We start from the raw sequence: 14,311 nt of genomic DNA on the forward strand, positions 1-14,311 counted from the left end.
CTTTCCACAACAAATTTACAACAAAAACACTACAATTAATGCCGTAGTTAACTTTTCCAATTTCGAAAAGTGTAGTGCTAACTTGACACACGTGCAAATTTTCACCAAAATTTCAAACTATTTAACCAGAATCTTTAGAAAATATGTTGGTATGCAGTTTTGTAGCCCATTCAATTCTAGTCTGAAGAAGTGCAAGTTTCAAGCTGCTAAAAAATTCCGTTGATTTCTGTCTGGGTCGTATGTTAAGAGGGCGGGAGTAGAACCTACCCGTTCCTCTCCGGTTGGTGGGCGTAGCTCCGTCCCACCAAATATAATTACAGCTATAGTAAAGGAGCGGGAGTAGAACCTACCCACAACCTTCCAAGAGTGGGAGTAAAACCTGCCCGTCTCCTGATACCTAACATAGGGAGTAGAGCCGACCCTATGTGTGCAAAAGCTGCTGACTCTGCAGCAGTCGCCTGACGACTCCTGTCTGCTTTGATTGCTGACCGGCTATTTATACAAATTGCCGACCGCAGTCGCATCGCGTATGTCCTGTTGTCCTTTGCGCTTTGTTCCTTATTGCCATCGTGCTTAAAGTGTATGTACAATTGCATTTATGTACATGATTATAGAATTATAACGGTAGTTCAAATCGCTTAGTGCTGTACAATATGTGGCTATAATTCAAAGTATGTATTTTCAATTCAAAGTATTACTTAACAACTACAGATATATTTTATGTACAATTCAAAAATTATGTGTATATGTACATGAGTGTTGTGGAGGCTCCAAGCCCTAGGATTGGGGTCCTCACGCCTCCCCTCTACTTCGGAGAGGCGTTTGTTACCGTCACGTCTCCGTTTCGGGAAATTCGAATGCGGTACCAACGCCCTTCTACCTTTCTTCGGCACGACTGTTTCGTTCGTGGCCTTCGTTCTTCTTGGAGGTGTCGCCGTAGGCTTTCGGTTAGCTCCGTTGGCATTTGGGCCTCTCCAGTCAGGTTACGCCAATTCGTTGGGGGGTTTGTGGTTTCAGCCTCGTTCGCGTCCAGCCACCTCATTATTTCGCCCATTAAATCCTCATCCTCGGAATGGGAGTTGTGGTTAGTGGCCGCCTCATCGACTTCGCAGAATAAACCCTCGCTCGCCATTAGGCTCTTCTCCCCGTCGTCTTGTGTGGTGTTGCTGATGGCCTCGCAAATATACCGCTTCGGTGGTGGTCCTTCTCCTGGGGTAGTTGCGGTGGTGTCCGTAAAAATACGTAGGCGTATGCCCACGTTGCGGGTGTACTCAATGTACCCCTCACCTGCGCGTTGGTTGTCTTCTGAGGTAATATTTACTTCGCATCGTCTTTTAGGCTGGTAGTCATCTTCGTCGTCTTCTTCGTCGCTAGAGATTACTATGGGAGTGGAGGCAAATCTTTGGGCGATCCGGCTCGGGTCGAGTTGGTCGTTGTGGCGATGGTCCGCTTGGTTGTCCAGGAAATTGTACACTGTTTCTTGCCAGAGGCATTAAGGTGCCAAAATGTCATACCTGTAAATCCGATAGGATTTGGATAAAATAAGAGCTTTGTTAACAGATTGGATCCACTTGATGTTATGCTCGATGTCAATGGAGGTGTTACCGCGCTCTGCTACCACTGCTCTGGTTTTGCTACTGCCTGGATTTCTTTTGAAAAGCGGAGCTACTCTTCCGTTATCTGAGAATATGCTATAAGGTATTAAGGAGTACCATCATGAAGCCAGAACCACGTCGGCCGGGCCTTTCACCTTATTTCTAATGATGGCAACAGCCTGATAATCTTCGCTGCTGCCCTTATAATTTTCATGTCTTTGTAGGCGGTGTGTGCTGTCTGCCGCCACGATACATAATTGACTTGTTTACTTACCGTCGAAGTCTGTGTTTTACGTTTAGCGTTATCTTTATTTGTTGTCTATTCACTTAGACAATACGGGCGTCAAATAAATGTATCCAGCTTACAAAATGTGCTTTTGGCAAAACCCCTACGTTTTTATATCTCTAGAGATGAACAAAAAAACCCGATAACATTTTTGGCTCTTATGATTATGGTAGGTTTACATGACAAGCAATATTATACTTAAGGCTAAGTCACACTTGACACTTTAAAAGAAGTATGTTCTATTATTACAGTCTGGTAAGGATTTTGCAGTATCGAGAGGCTCTTTACATTGGCTCCCGGGTACAATTTCTGTTTTCCTATAATTTTCCATCTCTGGTGTGTCGATTTTAACGTCATTTAGACTTTGATTATTACTTGCAAGCTTTTGCAAATGGAAGAAATTTTTTCACATTATTTCCTAGTCGGATAGATAGTATGCAAAGGATAACTATGTGCTTAGTTCACAAATCAGTTAATACAAGTAACCGCGTTTTCAAATGAAGCTTAATTAAATACATATGTATAACACAATTTTTATATATTTGCTTTTTTTTTAATTACAATTTGAGGCCTACTTAAAGGATATTATCACATTGATTGGCGTTCGTGGCTATCATATTTGCATTTTCTTTACCTGAGATGGCTTTATTGGCTTGAAGTCCGGATAATTGTAACTCTGTCAAAATCTTCATTGGGTATAATTTTATGTTTCTTAGTTATAATTGATTGCCAGTACCACCACTAAATAATTGCTAATGTGACTTCTCGTATCTTACCACGAGTCTTACTGCTCTTCTAACTTCGAAATTTTACCTAATCAGCCACCTAGATAAATAGCTCCTGATTGATTCAGATGCACTGAACGACTTTAAACATTTCTGTTTGTAATTTTTCAAGCTAAGATCCTTTTTGTTTAGAAGTTCGGACTTAATAAGGACGGATTGGGATTCGTGTGCTACCCGTACTTCCACACTTCTTGTTGGCGGGCTAGATGTTTTGGTAGGCTCATGTCTAAATCTACTGACCACAGTACTGTATTACACTCTGGTGAATCTCTTGTTGGTGTTAATATCCCACAAGTTTTGTATTTTTGTCTGACTCAACTGGCTTTTTCATTTGCTAACAGGTCAAATAGACTCCTATTCCCAATATGTTTGCGTTGTCTCTCGTCTATACATTTTCTTGATGGCCTTGACATAGCTAATGGTTTGTTCCCCTTCCAAATTTGTCCAGCCCATATTTTGTACACCTTTTTTTTGACTTGCATGAAAACTGTGTGTGGCCTAGCCTTCCGCAGTTTAGGGACTGTTTGAGGGGGTGGGGGAGGGATTAGGGATATTCTTTGCCAGAGACGCCGATCTTGATGGCCGTGTTGGGAGCGGACGTATTGTTCTCACTAGCCCGTTGCGTGATGCACCTAACAGTGGTGATGGGAATGCTATAGACAGCATTAGCCATAATTTCTGCTTCTCTTAGGCCTAACATGCCTAGCTTTATAATTAATAACATGTTGTCGGCTGCTGAGGAGGTTTAAAAGTGATTTTGTACGGGCGTTTGCCTGTTGGTGCTTTATTTTATGAATCACTCATGAACTAAGAATCTGCAGCCGCGACCCTGAGGTATTTATTCTTGGAATCTTTTCTAATCTCGAATCAATCAATCAATCAGTCACAACTTTTTTATAATATCGCTAGATACTTTAATTTTCTAGTATTAATTTACAAAACCACCGTATCTTCACTTTAATTTATTTAGTGATTACTCACAATATTCCCAATATATTTATTAAATCCTTGGTGTTCATGATGAGTCCTTGGGAAGTTGTTTCCTCTTCCGAAGATTTCGCCAACTACCCTTTGTAGTAAGGGTTCTTTTCTTGCATTTCATTTTATCCTGTAGTAGTGTTTATTCTTGAATTCTGTCTATCACTAAACTCTAAATCCCTTACACCAACCGACTTAGCCTAAAGCCGCTTACTGTCATCGTCGTTGTTCTTTGCAGTCGCCGTTGGTCTACCATCAGGTGTACTGTTAGTCGGTTCGGGTCCGCTACCTGTTGTAAGTGTGCTGCATCAGCAGATCGGACGACTGCAGCTATTGGTTACGGACTGGATAGGTGATAGTGGTCAGCATGGCCCTGAATGAATGTCAGGCAGACAATGATGTATGGATAATACACTGACTGGCGTTTCCGGCTACCCTTTAGAAAGGAGTTATTAAGGGCTGTGCGGATGTTGTTGAAGTCTAGTATGGGGAGCGCCTACAGCATTTTGTAGATGATGTTGTCGGTGCCTCCAGCTGAATGGACGTTTTTGCGGCTAAACGTGGTGGCAAGTTCATCAAAGTTGATCGCTATCGCGTTGCCCTTTCGCTAGCTGCCTATCGAAGCTCTTTGGGTATTGATTCCCAAAGGCTGCGCTACCTGAACAAAAATCTCGGCGGGTTAGAAGAAGTAGGTTGAGACGAAGTTACTTGCGGTGTGGGAAGATGGTTGGTCGGCCTGGAAACTAGAGAGGCTCGGGTCCACATCCATAGGAGATGGTTGTTGTAGCGGTGGTTCGCTTGGTTGTCTAAGAAATGGTACACAGTTTCTTACCAGAGACGTTTTATTAAGACTGCGTGTTTGCAAACTATAGCCTGGCAATTTGTTCTCGGAAAATCTTTGTTCAAAAAAGGAGCGCACCCAATTGGATTCTAGCTCCTGTGCGACTGCTAAGGCTGATGTCATGGCGGGTGGTCTTTGTAGTGTATTTTGCTTGTATGTTTTTATACTTGTTTAAATTCTTGATTTTCAGTTTATGGTTCTATGAATTTGCTTGTTGTTAAAAAGAAAATTTTTGATAATTAATAAACCAGCTTTCAAACAAGAAAGAAAATGATTGTTTAAATTGAATAATATATCATACGATATATTGATGCAGTGCTTCCGTCTCCACGAAGAAGATCATCACATATTGCCAAAGCGTAATTGCAACAGTATGTTTTGGTCTCTTGTCCCATAACAGCTTGGAATCGAGGTATATTCCACAGATCACTTTGACAATCTCCATCTATGGTTACTCCCATCATTATCCCAGCATACGTCGGATCAGCTCTAGTAGATATCTTTTGAAAAGCCCCATCAGTGAACAACCGAGCCCATGGCCATGTTTTCTCTGTAGTTTTTAGAGCGTAGTCATTAAGGAAATCCAGATTGGCTACAGTGATCATTCGATGTTGGGGGATTGCCAGATAACTCATTAACTGATTGATGGTTACTTTCTTTACATTTGAGGCCTTTATAAGCCATCCTACAGTCTTCGCGAAAATATTTAAATTATCGTGGGGTGTGGGAATCAGTCTGGATATGAACACTTCCTGGCGGTACTTCGCATCTAACGATTCCAGGATATCCTTGTTTTGATTACTTTTTTCTCCACTTCGTCTTAGAATTCAGTTATTTCCTGGACGAAGAGTAGGCACACCCTGCTCTAGTATGTTACCGGCTGCTTGTCTTGCTAAATAGCTTTGAAGTTTTATATCGTGTTTAAGGAAGACAAAATATAAGCCACAGAACCCACAACTTTGTTCCTTATTTTAGCCACGGCCTGATAATGTTTGGATTTGCGCGGATCCGAAAATTGTATAGGCAATATGAGCTGCCTAATGCAACGTTACGTATCGCGACTGGTCACCAGTGGATTCTGGCAAGGTCTTCATTACATACAGAGATTCATCCCACCTGACTGTCGAATGCATCCACTGTTGATTGAAACTCCCGTCTTGTCTGTTCTCTTACCGCCCGAACAGCGGCACTCATTAAAGGGCGAATGGTATTTACGTCCATGTCGAGTCGCTTTGTTTCAATATTCTTTTTCGGTGAGTAATTTATTCTATACCATTCTTAGTTATATGGAGCACTCTACCTACAGTTTCATGCCAAAATAATTTTTATAAATCCTTTGTTCCGGCGGGTGGAGACGGCGTTTCTCGGGTTCATAATAATATTTTTTTTTTTGCATTACGCTTCCAGTTTTCAGCTAAATGTTCTTTTCTTTAATCCGGTTATTATCGAAACGATTCGGTTTTGTTTTTCTAGTGTTCTAGTGCGCTATGTTAACTTATTTTCACTTGGTAGAAGTTCTGTTCTAAGAGCTCTGTTGTTCGCTGTGTTAATCTCCGATGTACTGGCATTGCGTTGGCAAGAAAGTTGTCATTAAGAGCAGATATTGAGCTGCTTAATCTTGGCGAGGTAACGACTGAATCATGTCATACCATATCTGGTCTAATACACTAGTTCCTATGCCTTTCCATTTCCTGCCTAAAACAGTTTTTATTTCATTAAAAGTTTGTTTAGACTCGGGATGCGTGCTGTTGGATTTCTATGTGTGTCAATTGACGCAGTATCCGCTCTTTAAACATATCTAGACAAAGTGCTTCTTTTTTGACTTTAGCCTAACGTTAGAGGTTTGTTTGACTCTCATCGTATTCTTTCTTATGCCCAGATTTACTGCCGCGATATTTTGATTGGTATTCTCTTTTTTGGTGTCCTAATTTCCTTTATCCATATATCGCTTAGAGTTGTGCCTATACCACGATTAATCCTATTGTCTAACGCAAACACTATGTCCGGCAAAGCCCTATCTATCTATGTAGATGTAAACGCGCTGCCTCGAACGGATATCAATACTTTCGGGCGACTAAAACCACCAAAATAGCATTTTGAACAGTTCAGAACCTTCCTCGTGCTGGCTGAACTCTCCCCTTATATCGTATGTTGATATTTTAATTATTGATTTAATTTTAATTTTAAGTACAAATATTTTAATGTTTTAACATTGAAAGTTTATTTATTGAATAATCAAAAATTGCCTTTTTGAAAACAAACAAATTCATTGAATCATAAATTGAAAATCAAGAATTTAAACAAGTATAAAAACATACAAGTAAAATACTCTACAAACTCACCGGATATAATATACCGAACCTGTTTAATACCAAAAACAAATACTTCTAATTTTAATGTTTAAGTGACAAAGGTTGGGATATTTCCATTCCATATCCAAATTATGAAAATCAACACATAATCCGTTATATAACCCGTCCCGATGATATCTTTTATTCTAAAATCTCTTATCTGACTGTAGAAAATCAGACCGGTCGATATTTTATCGTTCTTTTTTATGGATTTTAATCCACTGGCAGCTCGTAAAAGCATTTTTTATGCGCCGTGAATGGTAGTTTTTTTTTTACTTTTGAAAATACCGATGTCAAAGACGTCTTTGCAGCTTTGGCTTCTGCTGGTCTGTTGTTTCTTTGCGTTTTAAGGTTCACTAGATGTAGCTAACTCGCCTCTAATATGTGAAAATCTTGATTTTTTAAGTATTATCATTATTTTCGATATAGCTTTTTTAAAGTTTCCAGATCGAACCTCTTCCATAGAAATAATAGAATAAAAACTTTTTGCGTACAAAAACCGTAAAAACGCTGGTCTTTTTGTTTTCGACTGTGAAATCCACAATCAAATTTGTGGAACGCTCCAACAATTTATTTTATCGACTTCAGAATCTGTACTGGTGGGTTTTTTGAATCTCAAAGCGATTTCATTTTCTTCTACATATAATTAGCCACTTATTTTGTGCAAAAACTGGCATTATTGTTTGTGTTTATTGTGGATATTTGATTTTAACGAACATATGTTATATCAAAGAATTATAACTACGGGTCATTTTATAAAAAAAAAAAAAAAAAAAAAATGTTTACAGTTTAGTGGAAATTATTATTTTACAATTACATCTTTGCCAGAATCCGAGTTTTTTCCCGGAAATCTGTGCGATTACTATGACTTTTTGTAAAGGTGTTTTCATTGCTGTCGAAATTTTTAAATTTTCATTAGTGATTCTTGAAGAGGGCAATGTATGTACATTACGGTGGTCCAAAATAAGTGAAATTGCAATTTTAATACTCTCACCCTCTAGGCGTGTTCTGTATCAAAAAACTATATACGATAAAAAAAAAAAATTGTGGTCGCTCAATGCGCTCAAAGTTTTCCATGTATTTTATATGGGGGAAAAAACAATTTTTCTTAAAAATGGTATAGAATTCTTGAAAATCAATATTTTTCTATTGGAAAACTCTGTTTCTCTTCAGGAGATTCCAATTATAATACCCATTTGTTTATTTAACAATTTTTTAATAGCCACTTTATTTTATAGGTCCCCCAAAAACGCAAGAAAAATGCAATATAAAATACATGGAAAACTTAGAGCGCTGTTGAGCGACCTCTAAATATTTTTGATCCCGAAAAAAGCAGGATATGGTTTTTCGAGTTAGATTAATCCTAGGGGGTGAGAGCATTAAAATTCGGACTTAACTTTTTTAACATGCATTTTTGGATCACCCTAATGTACATACATGTAACATATTTCGATAGAAAAGAGAACGCCTTTAAAAGTGTTTCTCTTTTGAGTAACTATTTTTGTTCGAGAATTTATAAATGTTCAAAAGTAAATTTTAAGTAATTAAAAATATATTGCTATGTAAAAAATCTAACTATTCATTTTAATACTCTGTAAAAATTGGCATTGCCAAATACATATGCAAAACTGCTTGCTTATAAAACTACTACGTACAATTGTTGAAGCATATAATTAGAACTCTTTCCAAATATTTTCAAAAAAAAAAAAAAACTATTCCTACATACCGTAATGTGGGTAATGCATTCTCTTTTGTGTTTTACTGTAAGATAGAGGCCAATTGAAATATTAAAGTTGTTAACTTCACAAAAATGTGCCCTAATTGCTCATAGCCAAAAGGGCGAATCACTTTCATGCACCTTCTCACATACTTATGAACGTACGACATTCAAATAAAAGCGTTCAAAGGAAAGCAAGAAAATACAAAAACCCTACAAACTTCTAAATGTTATGCAAAATTTTAATGCACCGCTGTTATGAATATCAACCAACTAGATTATATATTAGGGGTGTTCTTATTTTGTAAACCTTTCGTTCAAAGGGGGTTGTTTTTTTTATAAAAATTTGCATGGATGTTAGCAGCAAAACATTTTTTAGTTTTATTAGGAATTTGTTTATAACTACCGAATCCCAATCTAATAATCACTAACTTAGTGTGAACCTTTAAAAAATCTGAAATAAAACTAATATATAATAGGGAAATCTCACCTAACCTTCAAAAGGCTTAAGTTTCCAGAGACGTAGGCATGTACATATGTATATTGTTGGCTCTAATGTCTTGATGCTGATGTTCTAAAATTATCACTTTTGATTAATATTTCTGAACCTTATAAAAATAAATAAATAAAAAATTTTGTTGTAGTAAATTAAATTCAATTTTATTTCATCATAAGACAGCTTAACAGTTTGAATCTTGATCTCACAACGCTGAACTTAAAATTAAAATATTCGAGTCTAATAAGAACACCCCTAATACACACTGAAAATATTAAACAATTACCTATGCAAACTAACTTAAGCAATAAGGAACTATTTAAGTTTTGAAACTATTTCGTCATATACGTGAACTAACGGTATGTGCTGCGAATAAATTATTTCACTTTAATGCACTTTATAGTTTGACTGCAAAGTTATACTTACATTTTTATAAAATAATGATAAAAAATTAAGTTATTTAATAATAAGTTTTTCTACAAAATAAGTTAACTAAACATTTTTTAATCACATCAAACAAGGCTTATTAATTTAATTAAGAAAAAATGATAACAAAAGTGCAAATAGTAAACATTAATGAGTGTCATTTTATAATCGCATATACATATATATTACATAAGCGGTTGCTTTTTGTTGTCTTATTTAAATATATATATGCATACATACATATATTTTTGATTAAGTTTTGCACCTGCAAACTTTGTTTCTCAGCTTTTAAGCCGCTACTGTAATTTATGTGTCAGTGTGTTGCTATAAGTCTGCATTTCCTAAGTTTATCTTTTATTAACTGTACACTCTACTACCCTACTACATATAACAAGTTGAAATGTATGTGTGTGTTAAATCTAATTTAAATCTATAAGTAAGCAAATGCTGTGTAATATGTATTAAATAAGCCAGAGCATTTAAAAAGTAATGACTAAAATGCCAACGAAAACGTTGTATTGTAAAGTAGGAAAGGCGAAAAGCAAACAAATAAAAATTAACTTTTAAAAATAAACGTTTGTCAGGAAACTGAATTTTTCTTAACAATTATTCGCTCGCACTTCACACATCCTGAGTTGGTTTATACTTTTTTATTTTGTTGCTTTTTTGAGTTTTAACATTTACTGTATTTCCTTTCTGAAATTTATTTTATTTATCTATGCATTATTTTATTTTAAGCTAGTTTATTTTCTTAATTTTTCTCTTTCATTCTATTTTCTTTAATTTTATTTTATTACATTTAAAATATCTTTACTTTTTTATTTTAATATTTTATGTTATTTTATTTTAAGGTAATTTAGTTTCTTCAAATTAATTTTATTTTCGTAAAATTTTTTCTTTCATTTCACATTCTTTCATTTTATTTTATAATATTTTTATTCGAAATTACTTAACTTTTAATTTGTCGCTTTCTCGATTTTTTATACTTACTGTATTTGATTTTTGAAATTTTTTTTATTTATCTATTTATTACTTTATGTAATTTTATTTAAAGTTAATTTGTTTTCTTAAATTTTGTTTTATTTTCTTTGATTTTATTTTAAATTTCATTTTCTTAATTTTTTCCTTAATTCTACTTTCTTTCATTTACTTTCATTTTATTTGTCTTCTTTTCTTTTCATTTGTCATCTTTTCTATTTGTCTTTTAGTTTTTTCATAACAAATACAAAAGACATTTATCTAGGTTTTGAAATTCTGCCGCTCGTGATACTTCAAACGGGAAACCAGCGGTAAGTATTTATAATAAATGTAATCACCGATAATTTCGAAATTGGTATAAAACAGTAAAAGGAGTAACAAGTCATTACGTATGCTTGCAACAAACCATGGTATGTTCGCCGAAAAGTCCAGCAAAAATTATCCATTACTCAACTTGCAAAGAGAGAGTAATTGCAATTCTCTGAAATTCTCTCTCAATTAGAAAACTTCCAAATTTCCAAACCCCAATATTTTATTGTGTTCAATTTTATAGCACTTCACTTTGCTATTCACAATAAGGCAATTCATCTAAACGCGTAGATGCCTTGTAAGGGTGTTTTTACACGATTTGTATTTGCATGTGTACATGCCACTATTTACATATGGATATGCCAACACATCGTGTAAATGCAAATTAGATTTGTTTCTGTACAAAGCAGATGCACGTACATACGAAATAGAAATGTTTCTATTTTCATCTGACACACATCATCTGAGTTTAGTTTGTTTCGATTGCAAAGAACGTATTTTTAAATAGTTAAATAAAGACTGTGAATTTGACAGACAGATGCAATTACACACATATGTGACAACACTTTAACCAGTAAACCTCGTAACCTTACATAATTTTGTATGGAAAACCAGGGCTCGAATCGTAACATCCGTTCACGAATCGAAAACCATACGAAATAAAATTACGTGATATCGTCAGTCGTATAAGCTGAATTGGATAAAGAGTACGCTCACGTACATATGTCAAAATCCGAAAACGGTGTTTTTACGTGACGAGTAATACGATATCGTATGTGACGATTCGAGCTCTGTTTATTTACGAGGTTTACGCGGTTATGAGGTATTTACGCGTTCCCATGACTACCCATAATATGTATAAATTTGCACTTCAATGATGTTGCCATCGGCGACCTAACTGAGGTTGCTTTGCTATAAATATTTAGAGGACCCATAAATTGGTTTTCATTTCTGTGATGTTGAAGGAGTAGGAAGTCGTAGCCCAATTGATGGATTTTTTCCATGGTGACTACACACGTGAGCACCCGGATGGAAGTAAGTTCTCTCTAGAAGTACGAAAACCACACTCTATAAGTCTCTCATCATGCCCATGCTGGTATATGGCGCAAAGCATGGAAAATGATTACATCCGGTAAGGCGGCTCTTGCAGTACACGTTTCCACACGTTTCATTATTTTGATTTCGTTGACACAATTTTTAAACATTTTTATGCAGGCCTTTGAAGCTTGAAAATCTTTTATCTGAGGTAAGTCTTTAAAATTTTTTTTTTCTAAAAATTTATTTTACTAACAAAAAACTGGAGTTTTGGAGATACATATTTTCAAATGGTAAATTTTATTATTTTATGAAATATTCCGGCTGAAGTCTTATAATATACATAAATATGTAAAAGACTTTATAATTCCGATACCTTTTTTGGACGAGTGATGCACCCTAGTGTACATACATATGTATATATATATATATATTTGTTTTTATTGTATTCTTTTTAGGCAGGAACGCTGTAAATGAGTCTTTATTTTACACAGAAGCAGAGTATCCTCCTCAAGTTTCTGGAGATCGATGAGCGAATCTTAAAAAGGTAGAAATTTTCCACTCATTTTAATAATTGCACTTGATTTATTTCAAAGGACTTATTAATATAGATACACATGAACATACTATGCACGTGCATAATAACTACACATGTTTGTATATATGTATATAGCTGCATATCGTCGTTTAAAGTACGAAACCGCGTAACTGACATTGGCTGCCAAAAATTGGATTTGCTCACACAAACTCTTGGCTTAATCCTTATCCGTTCGTCCTGAAATATACCAGCCAGAAATGCGATTGCTTTATAAAAAAGAGAACGATTTTGAAATATGAATGTATTTACTCTCTAGAAAATAATTTATGCAACCTCACATACGCGGTTTTGCATTTTGGTGATACACGGTTTTGCATTTTGTTGATACGCGGTTTTGTACTTTAAACGACGATATGTATGGGCGTATTTATTTACTTTCGTAGATGTTTTACCGGTCTTTCATATTTTAGCGCCATTAAGAAGTGGGCACCATAAAACTAACCTTTTTATTTACTCTCTTATTACATTTATTTATAGCACCTACTGCCAACATGTTGCAACTGCAAATTTTATTGTTTGTATGAAGCTCCACTCGAACATGCTGGAAGTGGCTCCAATCGACGCATTCAAGTTCGAGTTCACAGCGGAGTCGTTTTGTGTTATTAATACGCCGCGTATTCTCAATGCGAACGGTTCGTTTATTTAGCTGCAGCGTCCGTAGACGTCGAAAACGGTATGAAAAAAAAATAAGTAAATGAATAAAAAAATAATTCAAAAAATTCAAAAAAATAAAAACAAAACAACAATATTAAAAGTCCAACCCAAATCGCAAAAATTAAATGAAGTTGGGTACTTCTTGGTGCTATTTGAGCGAAAGGAAAACCACGACTGTGGTGAAGTGTTAATTAATAAGTGAATTTAATATGTACATACGAAAATAAAATTAATGCGAAAATTGCGAAATTGCAATAAGTGGTGAAAGAAAATGTGTAATGATTTATATGATAATGTGTTAATTAATAAAACAAACAGCGAAATAAAGGGAAATCAAATGTGGCGTATGTTGGAGCTATGTGCCTGCTTTCAATGAAAGTAATAATAAAATACTTATTTCCTGCTAACAGATGATAAAATAATAAAAAGTTTGCTTCCAACGTACAACGCTTTCAAATACTTAAGTCGTGTGCATAAGGCACAAAAAAAGAAAAATATTTGGAAAATAAATAATTAAACTATTGCAACTTAAAAAAAAAAATTAGGTTAACATTTTTTTCGATCGTTTTTTTTTCCTTGTAATACAACTGTTATTGCTGTTATTGATTGCTCTTAAGCTGCTATTACCTTTTTTCGGCTTCAAGCCAATTCAGTCAAAGTCAATTTTACCTAAATTGCTTGTAATTATTTGGTAACAAAAACCAAAGCAATGCTTACAACAAAAAAAAAAACACCTATAATGCATTGCTGTTGGTGTTCACAGTCCGTTGACGACGCATTGCTGCTACTGAGGCGGTCTAGAGGTGCAACAACAAAAGCAAAATACTTACATATGTACATATGTGCATATGTATGTGATCGGAGCTTTTGTTGTTATCGCCAATACATACATATGTATGTATTACTGCATTTCGCGGGCATTCGAAGCAAAAGTATCTCATGAAAATCACAATGGCTGTAGGTAGTTACCTATTACCTACCACACCGCATTGCACCTTACCAACAATCATTAAAAATTCTACACAAAATATGTAGTGATGATATTGGCTTAATTGCAGTTGGGAGTGTGTTTTTGTTGTTGTTGTTGTCGCTGCTGGCAATTCTGTTGCATGTACATACATACATATGTATGCCGGCAGCTACTAAACGCCAGAGCCACGCCACAAGTAGACAGCACGTCAAGTCACGTCACACAAAACACATCAGCCATCGGCGAAAAATAAAAAAAAACTGAAAATAAAACCAAAACAACAGCAACAACA

The 14,311-nt window shown here is 35.4% G+C and overlaps 1 protein-coding gene and 1 long non-coding RNA gene across 5 annotated transcripts in view; both read left to right on the forward strand.

The window, feature by feature from the left end:
• The window catches only part of LOC118733882 (protein vav), a 386,101-nt gene that overhangs the window by 198,582 nt on the left and 173,208 nt on the right, over window positions 1-14,311 (forward strand). For 2 of the 4 annotated variants that reach the window (XM_036463514.1, XM_036463515.1), the window contains exon 1: window positions 13,011-13,068. The exons of the other annotated variants lie outside the window; for them this stretch is intronic. The gene's annotated coding sequence lies outside the window, so the exon portion shown is untranslated. Of the gene's footprint in view, window positions 1-13,010; window positions 13,069-14,311 lie in introns of those variants that run through there. 4 annotated transcript variants of the gene reach the window in all.
• On the forward strand, window positions 11,691-12,951 carry LOC118733888. The gene is made up of 3 exons (XR_004992301.1): window positions 11,691-12,008; window positions 12,256-12,344; window positions 12,873-12,951. It is a non-coding gene; the product is annotated as an uncharacterized LOC118733888 (long non-coding RNA).

Source organism: Rhagoletis pomonella, unplaced genomic scaffold (genome assembly GCF_013731165.1).
Source record: "Rhagoletis pomonella isolate Grant_MI unplaced genomic scaffold, Rhpom_1.0 Rhpom_scaffold_00002, whole genome shotgun sequence".
Classification (NCBI taxonomy): domain Eukaryota; kingdom Metazoa; phylum Arthropoda; class Insecta; order Diptera; family Tephritidae; genus Rhagoletis; species Rhagoletis pomonella.